We start from the raw sequence: 17,375 nt of genomic DNA, 5'->3' as shown, positions 1-17,375 counted from the left end.
ACGAAACAGGGAAATGCCTGTGGGTAATGAGACTGACTGCAATTGTGAATAACTTATGGATCTAATATTCTATATCTGCACATAACCAGGGCTCTACAGGATGTCATAAACACACACTTGGGTGTGTTTTCCAAACATCATTCTGCCATGCATATTATTTCCCTGTCTATCTTCACGATGGTGATGTAATTGTTGCACACCTTGATTAATTGCATTTGATATGTCAGAGCAGATTCTCCGAGGATTTCCTATCTTCGGGGCAGCGTAAGCCATTTTCCACGGTTTGTCTGTGAGCAACATGCATTAATGCAATCCTCTGATCTAGATCCAGGTTGTTAAGCCTTCACATGAAATGAGGAATTAAGAGAGCATTGCAAGGGAGTGTGTTGTACACTTCTAAAGGCTCTCGTATCATATCGGGTTTAAATCCTTACTCAGGACCTCCCAGAGAGTCATTTGTTCAAATGAGCATTGGTCATTATTCCTTAAGCCCTTATTGGAGCTCATGGATCCGACAACAATTAGGTGGCCTATGACAGAAATAACGTGTGAACATTCAATACCCCGCCCCCCGTACTCTACTCTCTACTCACTCCCTCTTAGCTCACTACCTTTTTTCTCTCAGTGTAACAAAAAGACATGCATAATGTTGACTGCAATCTGATAAGTGTTCCTGCATGCTAGCCCTCCCCTGCTCTATACATCACAACACTAAGAGAGAGTGTGAGGAAGAGTGAGCAGATCAGAGCAGGGGAGCTGTGGTTGGGATTGAACTGGGCTGTCTGAAGTTGATTAATCGGCCTGTGAGGGTGAGAGACTCCCGGGCCAGGCAGTAGGGTCCATCCCCGTGGCATGTGATGCTGATTGGCTTTGTCCTGTGCGTCTGCGCTGGAGGAGCGGACATTAAGATTAAGTGATGCTGTCGTGTCGGGGAGCACTGCACTGCATCATTCTGGGAAGAGACAGCTGTGCTGCTTAATCCTTCATCACCAGGGGAGAGCTGCCAGGGCCCAGATATACAGCCAAAGATAACCCTCCATAACTTCTGCTAAAGATCAGGAAACTTTGAATTCGCATCCATCTGCTTTGCTCTGTACAGCTCAACCCCCCCTCTGTCTGAGTGCTCAAAATGAGCAGTCACTAAGAAAGCTACATAAATGGATGTAGGAGAAAGTGAAGGATTGCTAAAGGGAGTAATCTAAGACCAGTAGTGTGCATGAGCTGTGTATGGATAACCTCTGGCACGGAGAACTGCCTTTTGTCTTAATGAGTGATGGTCATGATGCAGATGAATTGCAGATAGAGTTACCATGCTATTATTCCTAAACACATTCATTGGCAAATCCGTTTTTGATCATATTTTTAAATGTTCAATTGATTTGAATAGATCTTCCAAACTTCTCATTGTAATTTGTGAACATATTTATGAATTTCTCACTATCCTTCTATCAGAAAGTATTATAATCGATATGGGGATTTATGTTAACGGTCCTGCTGGGAGTCAGAGCATACATTATCCAAAGTACTGTGTCTATGTGTTGTGACACCGGGGTCAAAGCGGGCCACTCTAGTTTTCTGATAAAGCCCAGTCAAAGAGGTCCTGTCCAGATTCATGTCTTGTCTAGTCAATCAATGGTAAAACAGGACATATGTTGACTTCAGTCTTATTGCAAACAAATCCAAAAATCCTCTTTACAGAATATTCTTTAACATTTGTGATTAATAAGAATAATTATGGAAAGCTCAAACTTAGGCCCCTTTACCTATTGTTTTGTTCCTCTATATACTTCTAGGTCTACTACTACTACTTCTATTTTTATTCAGTCTCAAATCTTGGCAAAGTGCCTGGTCAATGCCAGTAAGCCTACATGTCACTCCTCAAACCCATGCAAGGTACTTTTGTTAAAATGGATTGTATTTACTCTAGGTTTGCCAGAGAGAAAAGCAAGCTGGTGTGTTGTGAGAGCAGATAAATCCTGGACGGAGGCCGAGTGGCTGACTGATTCCTCCTGTATGCAGCGATGGGTGGCGTCAGCAGGTTTCACACTGCTGGCCTTTGCATGTTTGCAGCTGGCTTGATGCAGCTGTCATCCTGTGATTGATGAGTATCATCATTTAAAGTGTAAAAGAAAACGTCTCTGTGAAGGGAGACATGATGAACTGCCGCCTGCTGGCGCTCTCAGAGACACGCTCGGCGCTTCCTCCTCCCTCTCCCTTTTCCCCTTTACTTCACTGCTCCCCCTGTTCATCCCTCTATCCTAATCTCCCTTTTTGATTTGTTTCCTTTACCCTCTATTCTTGTTTAATATTTCTCTGGGTCGCCTTCCTTGCTGTCTTGTCTTCTTTTCTGTTCCTCCCACTTTTCTCCTCTTGCACTCTTTTCCTGTCCCTCTACTGCCCCCATGATTTCCACTTCTGTCCTCCCTCTTTTATTCAGGTTTATTTAACTCACTTTTGTTCTGTCACTCTTCTGTCTGTATGTTTATTTGTCTCCCTTGCACTCCTCCACCTTCGCTGCCCTCTATATGTCTATTTGCATAGCATAGAGACAAGGCAGTCCTCAGAAGCAGCCAGGGCTCAACTTTGTATACTCCGTCCTGTCTCGAATACTTCTCAGATCATATGAAACGACAAATTTCATATGGACCCTGGAAGGTGATATATTTAGTCCCTGCCTGCTGCAGCAGCTATGACAGTGACATATTAGTTATGCTGTCTTTTGCAATGTGATATCTTTAAATTTGCCACCTTGTTAAGTTTTGATTAATGCGATTCCATTTCAGCAAAGTAATTGGCTTGGCCCTGTTGTGAGCGATACACAGGCGCTGCGCCGGAACAAACGCTGCAACATGGTAATGAGGCAATGAGTTTGTTCTATGGATGTTGGCAAGTGACAGTTATTAATGATTGTTATGATAAACAGACGTGTGCAGATCGGGGGGATGAGTCGGGCCAGACTGACAGTTTAAAAATAACGTGCACTAGAAAAGTACTAACGAAGTAATACAGTGTTAGGAAAACAATCATGCAGGTTGTCAAAGGAAGAGGTGTAATTACAGAGCTGCACCGGCCTGCCTGGGAGGAGCTGGCTTCTAATAGAGCCAGAGGAATATGCACTGACAGAGGAGAGCCCAATGATATACAACTTTAATTGGATCATCTTTTTGACCCCCCTTTCTTTTTCTCAGAATACAAAGGAGGTCTGTTCTCACAGCTGTGTTATGATAGGTTTGGTCTCCTGTGAAGACTAGTGACCCTGTGTAAATGGCTGTATGGTACAGGGAACTGCTGTGTTTGTGTGATCTGAACATGGATGGTATTACTGTTGCTATACTTGTCTCTGCTCAGTATCACAGCTTGGAAAATGTGTATACAGTGTGTTTAAATGGTGTGAAGTGTTGTAAACTCAGACCCCTTTTAGCCTAACTTGTTTATATATATAAGAACAAAACTACCTTTTTTCATGTTTTCTAAATTCATAACTGCCGTACTCTATGAGTTAAATCTTTAATTGATCCAATTCTTAAAATGTGCTATGCTAGTCAGTGTAAATAATTAATAAATACAATATATCTTACAGCTTTAAATCCACTAACTGTATTTCTGACTCTTATAATTTGTCTTGTCTATTGCTTTTTTAGCGTCTGGGGAATGTTACATTTGTCTATCTCCTGTCGTCTTGCCTGAACTCTTGGTGACATTTAACCTGTACCAGTGCATGGCTGTCATGAAATGCTTGGTTTTGGAATGCGACGATCAGTTGACTTAGCCAACCTTTGCATGAACCTTGTCTGGTGTTGATTTAGTGAGGCACAGAGATCAAAGCGATCCCTCTCGGCGTTTGTCAGTGGGCTGTGGGTGTAGGCCTCGAGTGTGATCACAACCAATCCTACAAGACACCGGTAAACTAACAGCATGCTCACTGTACAGAGGTCACCAGAAGAATCAACATTATATTGGGTTTTTCCATCTCAACTGTATTTAAAAAAATTATATATATATTTCCGTGCGACAAATGTAGTCCTTTCCAAGTAAAACTCCTTTGTACATCTTTTACTTGACTTTCATTGTTATGTTAAACTGTGGAAATTAATCTTCCCTTAATTACCTTGATGACACCTGCGAGCCAGTTGGCCAAAGAGAGCATTAATCTCTAATTGTGGACACTAGTGCTTTCCCTTTAAGGTTGATTATCTATGGAAATAGCTTGGAATGGCCTCATGAATCAAATTATTAATTCAATGTCAGCGTAACCCTAAATATAGGGCTGCTATCTCTGAGTCACCCTCTACTATCTGCACTATGGTGAAATAGTTACGGTGCGGGATGGAGTTTTGATGCTGTTGTCAACAATGGAAGGAGACAAACCCCCTTACCAAACAAGTCAATAACTAATTTCCCCCCTCTCATTCATATTTGGGTCCGGCTGCTGAAATGGATTGTGGTTAGATGGTCAGAGAAGTAGCGGTGATTCAGTGCAATTTTCGAATAAGCTGAAAAATAATTGTCTTTATGTAATGGTTTTAGTTGGCAGTAAGTGGCCTGGTTCAAATTTTCCAAGGCCCTACACTATCCATTATCCAAGTTTTCCAACACCCTGTCATCGTTGACAGGTGGATTATAATTGTTTCTTTAGCAGAACAATTGAAATGACAGCAGTTTAACAAACTTGGATAGGACAAAGGAGACACAGGGTTCCAACAGGAAATGTGCTGCCAACATTTGTGCACTCTGTGTAAGGAAGTGAAAGTCCTGCTTTCTATCTTACTCAGGAATAAGAGTTTTCCAGATTGTCAAAATATGCACTAAACAGGACTGCTTTTGATGAACAAGTGGTTGAAACAGTCCCTACATTAATTCAAGTCTCATGGTACTGGAAACCTGCAAAACTCTGACCTAGAAATTATATTAATAAGAAATACCACTCCAAAATTCATTGTCTTAGATTTTAACACAATTATTCAATCAGTTCCATATTCCTGCACTCTTTATATTATAAACAGCTTTTGCACCAAATTGTGGTCGTATTGGCTGGGATCCCATTTCCATGCTGCTTGCTTCTTGGCGCTGTCATGCAGATTCTCTTCACGGTTCCATTCTTTTTCTTTTTGAAGGCTGTGATTCCTGGCCATATGGAGCCCATCCTTTTGTGTTCTGTGGTGCTATCACATCGCAGGGCCTGTAGTAGAGCTGGGTTAGCGTGTATGGCTGCTTGGTGACTGTCAACCCCGGTAATCTTCTGTTTGTTGACATGTGAAGCCGGGCAGCATAGTGTAGGCCTGATGTTGGAACTCACTTACAATTAACTCGAGATGACGCTGACACGGGGCCTTCTGTCTCGACAAGTATCAGGAGGAAACGGCTGCGTGTTATCCCATAGAGCATAAATCAATTGCTACAGTACATTATTAAGAATACATTATATGGATGTTGACTTAACTCTAGAATAATGCAACTTAAAAATATGTTATTTTGTATGTGGTAGCAGAATACAGATCAGTTACAGGAAGTGAAGGACAGATGCAATGCTAGTATCTCCCCCAGCTGCACACACGTTTCAACACATCCCTCCACATGGCTTTCCTTCTCCTCGGTGTCCCCCTCTTCCACACCTTACGCTCCAACTTCTCAACAACTGCAGCCCCCAATTCCATGTGCCTTCATAATGAGTTTAGTCAGACTGATTATAGCTGTACTATTCTACTGTCAGTGATTATTAGACGAGCTACAGCTGAAGACCTTTGTCAGCTATTATTTTAATAGCGCTATTAGTATGAGTCCTTGGTGGCCATCACGCTCATCAGTCATCATAAACCTAATTGTGTGGTGCATACATATAGTGTGACTATTACCAGTGCAGTGTATTTTTTGCTTTAACGATATTGTGATCTTGACACATGCCATAATGTTTCTTTTAGTCACCTTAACCTAAGATCTACCAATCATGTCATTGTCTGTCTGGCAAACCCTTATTGAACCCCAGCAGTAAGTCAGTGTCCTCCAAAATGAGGACTAACAAATGAGACATGGAGACATGAGACATCAGAATGAGCGGAAGTTAGCTTTGCTTACTGGATTGAAGTGACACCTGTCTACCAGACTGCCCTAACTCCTGCACTGTGAAGTTAATATTTCTTAGAAGAAGCCTGTCACATGACAGAAGACCACAGGCTAAGAGAGGCCTGAGAAGGGGGTTCACTTTGTTCTTATTACTTGCATAAGTGTGATGCAACATTTTAACAAGTCAGTACAATTAAAGGCTTTATTTAAATATAAAAATACAGTGGTCGTTTTTGGTTGAACTGTCTATATCTAGTTTTATCATCCATCTTTTGCACTTTAATGACTGCTTTGCTGCAGCATCTGTGCATTCGGATGTGTTGCCCATGAGTACATGCTATATGATACATGAAGGCTGGTGTAATATGAGTATAAGCTGGTTACAGGATGTGCTGGGGGCTTCTATCTTGGAGAAGACTGAGGTGGGAACATATTGATGTTGATTGATTTTCTTCAGATATGGGTCATCTTCAGGTTGGCTCGTCTTCATTTTCAAATGCTACTCTGAACTGCAATAGCCATGTAATGTATCAGCTGCATCAATCAAGGTCGTGAGAACATGTTAGACATTTAAATGTGTATTTGGTTATACAATATATCACTTTTAAAGATAGTTTAAATGAAATGGAAATTCATATTAAATGTTTTGTTTCTTACTTTTTCATGTCTGCCTGTTCTGCTGGATCCATGCTGATTGGGTGAATTTCCTCAAAATAGGTAAGCTATTTACTTATATTTAATCCAGTCTAGAGAAAAATTACAAAATCATGTCATATAGTCAGTAGTATATATTGCGCTACACACACAAATATAATTCAAATACTCACCATCTGGTTGCCTTGTTCACCGTGCACAGCGTCAGTGTGTGCGTATTAATCATGCTTACCCAAGTGTCTTAATTACTCCCAATGTAGCTGCTCCCTCTAAAACCCAGGAGATGACCTTTCTCTCCCTGTTCCTTTGCACCATTAATCATCCATAATCAACACCTTCAGAGTCAAGGAGAGGGCCACTCAGAGCTGCCCCACACGGCCCACAGACCTCCGTCACATGCAGACTCAGATCTTTATTAATTGCCCACACATGACTAGACACAAACATAATTACACACATAAACACTAACTTTAACACTGCCATTTAAATGGGTACGTCTAATTTGCCAATCGGAAATTTGTCATGACGATACACCCGATGATGTATTCTTCCTCATGAAGGTCATTTTACCATTAATATTCAGGAGTCAATTGTCTGTCATTTTGATGTTCTCTCATATCCTGCATAAAACAGGAGGAGCATGCCTACAGGCCTAACAAATGGTATTTCACTTATAAATGCGATACTCTGACATTCATGGCAGACACTGATTCATTGCCGTCACATGGCTGATATGTCTAAGTGCCTAGGATGCAAAAGGAAGTGAAAAACTACGGTGTGCAGAGCTTTTAACATTTCAGATCTTGTTTAGCCCTGCCAATGGCAGATTGACAAGTGGAGTTTCTGCTGTAGCAGGTAACTGACATGCCTGGCTTCTCCCCCTTGCTGACTGAAAGCTTAATATATCATTTGTCAGTCAAGGATGGGCTTTCATTCAATCATGGCTTGGCATCCACTCAAATGCCAGCTGGGGCTTCGATTTCATGCAAAAGAGAAGTTGAAGTCACACTTAGCAGGCATGTACTGTCTGTAGTGATGTGTTGATACCTAAAACACTCGTATTCATTATAATTCATTGAAGTCTGTAAATTCACTTCCCAACTTTGATATGCACTATCATCAGTCGTTAGTGGTGATCTTTTCCAAATGAGAAGTTAAGATATTTCGGTAACATTGGATCATCTTGCATCTCTTACATGCAAAAGGACAAAACACCACTTCAAAGTTCCATAATAGTTTTATGACTACCCACAAATTGCCGTCATACATTTTTCATTCTTTTTAATTTACCGTCATAAATCATGGCTGCTGTGGGCTCTCTCCTGTAAATGGGATTGCTCCATAGTTTTGTCATGGAGCAGTCTGGCTTTGGATCTCTGAAAAACAGACAGCACACGGAAGGTAGTGCATTAATTTAGGCTCATAAATTATGCACTTACTTTTATAATGTCAAACCATAAATAATGTTGATGCATTGGGAACTGTAACACATCACCCATAGAAATTAGGCTTTTGAGATGAATGGGGACGCTGTGATGGATAATGTATCTCCACCAATGTGATCTATTTAAGTTTGCTCCCCAGAGGAAATGATGGCGCAGAATTGAGGAAGTTCTAGAGGAGCTGTTTGACATTCATGAAGCGTCTCGCCCAACTTAGGTCACTTGAAGTTTTAGTTGTTTATCTTAAAGGGATAGTGCAAATCAGTGAATTTTGGGTTTAACTTATGTATTTTTATTAAAAATAAGCATAATAAACCATTTTTTTTTATTTCATGCGCCTAGTTTCATTTTATTTTCAATTTTACTGCTCCCGACCACTCCTCTCAGTGAAACGAAATACTTCGGGAATCTTCGGGTGATGACGAAAACAAAGGAAGACGGGCACAAACATTGGACGAGGCACGAGTATTTTATTATGTTTTCTAGCTGATTTAATGCATCATTAGCCTGTACCATTGTGTACAACGCCATTTATTGCCTGTAGATTAAGCGACCGGAGGCCTCGTCATCCGATAATCCGGTACACAGTGTCGAATGTGTACACTACAGTCATCATATAGACATGATAGACTAACAGTACTGTGAGTACAGCCTACACTTGACAGGCAGCCTGGCTAGCCTAGGATTAGGACCATACTACGTCAAAAGACCGATTGGCTCTAGCTGTATATCATGCTAGTATACAATTCATTTAAATGTATTCATGTAATTAATGCCCATAAGGCTGTTACATATACAATAATAAATGTGACAAGATAATTTATGTGAACCTGACCCTGGTATGTTATGAAATGTACCCTACATGCCGTCATCCTCGGGCATAGCCATAGGCCTACAGTGCATGCATGCCAACTTTTGCAATATATAATATAGCGCCTAGCGTGAGCTATGCTTAGAGATCTACCAGTCAAGATTATTTGTGCGTAGGGGTGCATCATCTGGCACCTGGTCCTGGTCATCCTCGCCCTTGCCCATGCCGTGAACTAACTCCATCACCTCGGGCTCGAACAAATAAGGACGTAATGGTCCATCGTCTGGCTCAATATTCTCACCATCGTCGCTTACTGAACCGGATTCACATTCAGTTCCTAAAACTACATTTTCGCAGGAAAGCCGAGAGGATGTTTCTGACTCGCTATCATCACTGGATACCTCGTACAATCCTTCTTCTTTGTCTGGTATATTTGCCCTTCCACATTCATTCTGCATAGACGCCGTGGTTTGTTATTGTTTCGTCTTCCTGAGTTTTCCTCACTTCCGGTTTGGCTGACTCGATCATTTCGTTTCTAAAAAAGTTCGGGGAAGCTGCAATAAAGTGCTTCTAACATGCGTAAGGCAATTATTATATTTTTTTAATCAGGTGTGATTGTTTTGGTACGTAATTATGCTTGTATATAAGTTAAAACGAAACTATTTGGGGTTCAATTTCCACTATCCCTTTAACTTTGTGTAATATCTGTCACACCTTCTCTTTCTTAATACTCCTCCTTCTTCTGCATTTTTGGTCAAAGGATGTTTCTAATAAAGTATCATCACAATCCATCACGACCAAAACACTATTTGCTCAACTAATAGACTTAGATGTGCTGCCGTAAAAGAAAGTGCAGCTCTATCCCTTCCTCCTCCAATAAACATGTGCAGTTCTACTGTAGCTTGGCTCTAGTGCTAACACAAATGTTCCCCCCCCGTTTTTCCAACCTACTCTCCAGAGTACCAGATGTATGATTAAGTACGGGACTTTACTAAGGCTGGTGCAAATGCTTAGTACACTGAACTCCTGAATATTCCGTATTATGTGCCATTAGGCGGGGATAATATTAGCTATTTCCCCTGTAGTGGCTTAGGAGAAGAAGAATTGAATGTGCTCATGGGCTCTGGTTCAGTCCATTCAGGCGTGAATGGGAATGCATCGACACTTGTCTGATTTTAATAGAACACCACTGTGTTCCTCTTCAAACCGAGCATCACAGGAGTGTTTGTCGTAGCACCGTGAACACATCCAATCCAGTTCAGTGCTTTTTATGATCTTCTGGATGGATCATATCTGGAGAAAGCTTGTTTGGACAGCTCTTTCATTGTTGCTTGATCGTATTGATGAGCCTTTCTCAAGCAGGCAAGGTAAATGCTATGATCAATACTCTAGCATTGACTCACAGTCACTTTTCAGTTTGAAATGATCATATGAAAGTCTAACAGTTACAAATAAAAGTATAGTAAAACCTGCTTGTGCATTTTCTTCCAAATATCTTTGATTAACAACGTTTTTCGGTTTGAACAACTAGTGATCAATTGCTGTCAGAAATCAAGCAAATCCACCATGTTCTTTGATTGGGTTCACTCTGGGTTATGGTTATGTCTAAGCCATGAAATGACTGCATTGTAATACATGTTCTGATATTAAATTATATACCAGACAGTGGCATATTCATCAAACAAAGGCCATTACTTTTGTATGGCGAGCATACATCAACTTGATGTTCACATGGTGGCCTCGTGTACACTTTAAATAGAGGGAGATGCCACATCAGCTGCACAGTAAAAGTTATGGACCATAGCAGAAGTAATTAAACAGTGCACCATGGACAAGATGTTGCGGAAAAATAATCTGAACCTTAGGCGTTCTCAGTGAATTGCTCATTTGTTCCTGCCTTATTGATGTTTGATGCCTCCACACTGACCTCACTGTTTGAGATCTTAGAACTCTGGTGGCACAGAGGGAAGGCTGTTTTTATTTTGTGTCCCTTTCAGACAAGAGACAACACCCAGTTTTCAGCAAGTATTTCTAGTTGACCCCATTTTCCTCCCCGGGATAATAAGCTCTGACACTGACAGTAAATATCTTTCCTGGGTTTCATTACCCTCTGTTGGCCACCATAAATCCTTCCAAAGAAGACGCATTCCCCACACTAGCCATGCAGGTAGATTTGTGTGTGTTTGTGTGTGCTTGTCCAAGAATGTTTGAGTTCTGGTTGTCTGCAAGCCTCCCTGTGTGGTGCCAGTGAAGGTCTTGGGGCTCAAAGTGTTTGCACACACACAGACACATAGATGTATACACACCCGTAATAAACTCTCTATCTTAGATTTTGGACAGCTCTTTTAATGTTTGGACCAGAAGCGCCTTCAGTGGATATATTGCACATTTTTAAAGATATGAAGTGTTGGACAAGTATCTTAGAAAGGTATACATCATATAGACTTTATGGCTTAAAGGCAGTTTATTGTAGTGGGCTCTGTGAGAGTACAGTATATGCTCTCAACCCCTTTGCTGCCCTTGCCACAAAGTCAACAGACTGCAGGACTGTAGTCAGTGTCCTTGCCCCCTTGATTTAAGACTGCACTTACCAGAACCCGGCGAGGCTGTTGGTCCTCTCTTTCACTGAGAGCTGTCACTCTTGTGTGTAATTTGCCCTGCTGAAGGAACAAAAAAAAACTCAAACCGTGAATAATGAGTGGTTGTTAGCTTTTGAGACGGAACGAGCAAAGCGCAACACAAAACACTCAAGCAAAATAACTGTAATTACCCACAAGCTTGTGAGTGCACTCTTAGAGGGATTGTTATTGTGTGTGAATGACCTTTCCTGTCTTTGGCATGCTGCTCCGTGGCTCTCAGTCGGACTGTTGCAGTCCCATGTAATCTGGTCGCATGTAGCAATAGGAAATACAGTAATTTATGGATGCTTTTGCAATAGTCGGCTTTCAAAAATAACTTTGTCCCCTTTTTCATACCGTAATAGCCCACTGCTGTTGCAATGCTTGCAAATTGATCTAGCTTTTAAATCCTTCACTCCGAAGTAGACAGAACACAGGGATTTCTTTGATACTTACTCTGACTTTTTTCCCATGACGTATATAAAAAGAATTTAGTGATTTACATTAAACATCAACCTGCCGATCCTTAGTTTACCATTAGCTTAATTTTATGGAATCCAGCCTCAAAGACCACCCGTAGGAAGATGGATTACTTGAAGATGTCTGTGTCACAAACACCCGGCCCTCCCTCAGCCCGTCCACATCTTCAAAAGCCCCGCAACAACAAATGGACAGATTACACTGACTATGGGATGACGGATAACGCAGAGCAAGCAGAACTGCGGTGCGGGAACCTCCTGTTCCAAGCCTCACTGCCACAGACTGACTTTTTAAAAGATTTATTCCATCAGTCAAGTAATTAACATGATTTATGGTGCCGGGATGACTGTTAGTGAGACAACAAAGGGGTCGGGCGGTTCCTCCCCCAAGGAGATGCTATCAGGTGTTTTCTGCTGTGCTTGCAATGCAGTCCGCATGCAGCTGTAAATCCAGCCATTCTGCATTGAAGAGAGGTGACCCCCCCCTCCCTCGTCTTTTCTTCCCTCTTGTTCTTGCCCCCTTCCTACTCACTACAGGAGGTCACAAGTTCACAGCTCGGCCTTAACTGTTAAAACCTGGGGGCTGAACTCCTGACCTCACCTAGTGTAAAAGGGAGAAAAGTGAATAGTGTTTATAAGGGCTGCCATTCTGAGAGGCCAGAGGGGCTTAGTAAAGGAAGGGTGATGCAGTGGCTGGGGCAAGGCCCAGTCCTCGGCCAACTTACCCCAGACATAGAGGCCTTTATTGGAGGGAAGTAAGCAAAGACTGCCCCTGAAGGCTAAGGAGTGGTACAGCACGATCTAAAGTAGTTTGACTGATGCCTCTATCAGATCATAGTTAACACTGAACAAACATAGATGTCTCTAAAAAGAGATTGGTAAAATGTTGTAGTATCGTAATAAGGATTTAAATATGATAGTTAATCCATCTAAACGATTTTTAAGTCTGGCGGTTTCCTGTTAGATTCCGTGATGGCAGTATAGTTATTGCGTCGACGCATTAGCATTAACTGCCTGAAAACAAACATTCATTTGTAATCTTCGCTTATTCATCTGTCAAGTAAAATCTGTTGAGCACTCATACCTGCTTTCACAAGACTGGCACTTCCCCACGCTGTTGTCGCTCGCAGGCAAAAACAAATCCATAAGAAGTGCTCGGCTTAGCCCTGTTTACACACATTCCACTTTTCCTGTAACCTCTATAAAAACAAAGCATGATTTCTCTAGGCTGCCTGTTTCCCCGTTAAAACAAGAGGGGGGGAAATTAAATGCCTACAAGCAGATTTTATGATCTGATAAAAGATGGCATTTACTGTTGACTGATTTACTACCTGCCAACGTTTGTGAGTGTATTGTTATACAGCATCAGCTCTACAAAGCACAGTAGACTTGTTGAGAGGGCTTTCATCTCTGTGAATCTTATTTTATTTTTTCTATGCCTACTTCCTTGAAGTTTCATTAAATTAAGCTGTTTTTAAATCTAAAAGTTGCATTTTGCTGCAGAAGAATCACCCCAAATAATTTCTTGAATAAAAACTTAGCATAAAGTCACTACTTTTTTATACGTATTTTCTCGTGTCTCTAATCATTACTTTGTATATAGTATTATTTGTCATATAGGGCATTAGATCAGGCAGTCGGAGAAACAACTGTCTACTACATCTGAGTGTCCAGTATGCGGTAGAACAAAGCTCGAGTGATTTATCTTGGCCGTACAAATATTAGTTCAGCTAAGCCAGTATTGCTTTGGTTCTAATCAGAAAGGGCAATCTCCCCTGTAAGTGACAAGCTATAGAATGGTGTTTACTCTAGCTTCTACGTTCCTAACACACACTTATGTTAACAAAATAAGCCTGGCTGACTGGTGAGGAATTTGGGCCTTCCTTGCAACCACAGCGCTGCCTGACAGTGATTGTTTGTTCATGAAGGATTTATGGCTTCTTGGAGCATTGTTAATTACCCATTGTCCTCCTGCTCTGTTGATGCATTACTTTTAATAATATGCTGAAAAGATATTTCCTTTGCTGTGTGCAGTTTCAGGGGACATACTAAGTTTGTTAAGTGGCCTCTATAATTAACAGGGAGAGGATGAACTATGAATTGCAAATGGCTTGAGAGATTGCATCTGCAGTGTTTTATTTGACATTCAGACTTTAGTGGCTGTATAGACTTTCGGTGGGACCAGAACACATTAACAGTATGGATACGTTTGCACAAACCCTTCAAGTACACCTCCTTAAAGCAACATATTTTCAAGCATTCCTTGTTGGACATTTGTGTATTCGTGGACGTAGAAAGTAAAGAATCGGCTTAACACTCGTACGATTTGTCAACTAACTCTACGTTCTTGTGGCTCCTTGGCTTCTTGGATTTGATTCAGCATGAAAAAAAGCATATAAGGACTAATTGATTAAAGAATTCTTAGTCGACTCAGAACAAAACCTTTTTCCGAGACAGATTTGTTGCCTTACCGCGTAACTGTTTAAATTCCAACCTTGTCCGAACTGTTATTGACATCTTTTTTTTTCTTCCTATGATGTCAAAAGGTCACTTTTTCTGTCATAACTCCTTGAAAAAAATGTCACTCTATTCTGCTGCAAGTTTCCACTTCGTCAGCTGCGGTTGTAAAGGACATATTTTCCCAGGCACCAGAATGTCTAAGTTGGTTGAAACACCATTACCGTCGGTCAGTGGGAATTTGCAATGCAGCTTCCTTGGGTAGCATTCTTCCTATTCTTGACAAACTTATTTCTGTCAACCTCTTTTTACTGAAAATCCAATATGTTTCTTTTCTGACTTTGTGTTTGAGGTTTCCTTTGGTCAATTTAGTTTGACAAGTGTTGAAAGGCTGTTATGATTATGATGGAGCTCTAGGGAAAACCGGCTGTTGTTTTTAGCTGCAGCAGTGCGGCCCAGGTTTGGAGTTGGCTTTGTCCACATATAGTTAGCAACGGACAGCATGGTCTCAACAACAGCATCTCTGTCTGTGTAGATCAAAGTGCAGTCGTAGCAAGGGGGCAAACGCTTCTACCTCATTCTTTTTAATCTTATCCTCACCTCCTCCCAATCCAGCATCTCTAATTGGAGTAAAACCAGGGTAAGGGAAGGCCTCCATGTCATTTTTGCATTCTTTGTTGTGTCTCCTTTGTGCCTGCTTCACTCCTCCCCTCTGTGCCCTTTGCCGGCCCACTGAACTCTGTGTGCACCTTGACCCCTCAGTGACTACTTCTCAGCTATTTTCTTTTTTTACATCTATATGGAACCTGTCCCTCACCTCTTGCCCTACCATGAGGCAGTTGTTTGACCCTTTATCCTCCCAGGTCATGGAGTTTTACAACTCTGAGCAAAGAGCTAAACTCTGGGAGCTGTCAGGCATAGTTCCTCGTGTCAGGAAGTCCTGACCTCATGTGACTACAGCCAATTGCATTGAGGCTAATATGTGTTGACCATCTCTGAAGGGAGTGCTAAAAAAGTGTGTGAAGAAAACAATTAGATACTACAGCACTGCTTTAGTTTCCCGCGGTTTTAATGTCATGCCACTTTCTAAAATTAGCTTTTGTACATTTTACTGTTGTACTTTGTACCATTTAACTCGAGGCTCCTATGAAAAGAACATGAGGGGATAAGTACAAGAAATATATTCACTATATTCACTTACGTAGTCAAAAAAGCAAAACAATACAGTGTTCATTAAAATGGGGCGTGCATTATTAAACTCCACAGCATATCCCCAGATGCCGGAATATAATATACAGTGAACAAGAGGAACATGTCATATGTGAGTCCAAAGCTCTTGCAGGCTTGAATAATAGCCTATTTATGGACTATTAACTAGATCTGAACAGACTTAACGTCAGTGTAAGTCATTAAAATGAGATACTGTATATCTTGCTTGCAAAGGAAACATATAAACCTGTGATGTATTTCTGGGAACTATTTAAACGTCTTTATTCAAACCAGTGTACATGGTGAATATAATTTCCCATAATCACACCCCATTACATTTGTTTCTTTGCCTGTGTGTTTCTCTGTGTGTAATAAGTGCACTTATGAATGCATTTTGCCGCATTCAGGCATGTGTGTAGACACATGCACAGATTTGCGCATACATTGTGGGGGTTGTGGTGTGTGTGTGTGTGTGTGTGTGTGTGTGTGTGTGTGTGTGTGTGTGTGTGTGTGTGTGGTGTGTGTGTGTGTGTGTGTGTGTGTGTGTGTGTGTGTGTGTGTGTGTGTGTGTGTGTGTGTGTGTGTGTGTGTGTGTGTGTGTGTGTGTGTGTGTGTGTGTGTGTGTGTGTGTGTGTGTCCTCTCTCTGTCTGTGGGATGAGCAGTGCTTAAGTGACAGTGTTTGATCAATGGTGCCAGGCTCTGCCCTTGGTTCGTTTGCTTTTTGCTCATCATTACTAACATACTGTAGGCTGAAATATCTGGGTAACAAACATTAATATAATGACGGAGTATGCCTTATTATCTTCAAGCTACATCAGAATGGCAAACTTCTGAGGGAAAGCAAAAATGTCTGCAAAATATTACGAGTCATTTATCAAGTCCCTCTCATTAGCATACTGCCCACAGAAGCACTCGCATAAATCTTAATACAACTGGCTGATTGGAAGTTGGTTACTTTTTTGATGAAAAAGTCTTTCTTTGAAGGCTTTTACAACCTCTGCCTTCCCCTATTGACATCCCAAATGCTACACCTTATTAGCCAGAGATGTGGAAGTCATGTCACCATATATGATAAGCGAAAGCATTGCACATAGGTGGCTGATATAATGATTCCTCACACGTCAGTCAGCCCCGCCCGCTTCCATTGTGCCCGTATCTGACCGGTTGAGTAAGTTTATGATCAGTCGTGAATGTCCTTAGTGGTACAACAATAGTGGCAGAGCTATATTAATTAGGAGGTGACTGCATACTCCATTTTTCCTTGTCACATTGAGCTTGGTCCCAGGTGTACTGTGACAGAGAGGGAGAGGTGGTGGAGTCCAGATGAGGCGCACCCAGTCCTGCTTCCAGCAAACTGAAATAATGAGTTTCCTTCCCCCTTTAGCCACTGTATGCACCATGATATACAACTCGCAATTAAGCATGGCTTGGTGATCCAGTGATTAATGTCTCTCGTGGCGGTTGTGAAGGGACTGGGACTTACTCTGAGTCGGGGACTGGCTGAGACTCCCTGTTTATATTCCTATCATGGTTGCACCTCTCTCTCCCTCTCTTCCTCTCTCCCTCTCTCCCTCTCTCTCTCTCTCTCTCTCTCTCACACACACACACACACACACACACCACACACACCACACACACACACAC

At 41.6% G+C, this 17,375-nt stretch overlaps 1 protein-coding gene across 3 annotated transcripts in view; it reads left to right on the top strand.

Annotated features, from left to right (window-relative positions):
* The window catches only part of lrmda (leucine rich melanocyte differentiation associated), a 243,406-nt gene that overhangs the window by 58,725 nt on the left and 167,306 nt on the right, over positions 1–17,375 (top strand). The gene's annotated exons all lie outside the window — the stretch shown is intronic.

This window comes from Pseudochaenichthys georgianus, chromosome 15 (assembly GCF_902827115.2).
Source record: "Pseudochaenichthys georgianus chromosome 15, fPseGeo1.2, whole genome shotgun sequence".
NCBI lineage: Eukaryota > Metazoa > Chordata > Actinopteri > Perciformes > Channichthyidae > Pseudochaenichthys > Pseudochaenichthys georgianus.
This window is presented reverse-complemented; position numbering and strand designations above follow the sequence as displayed.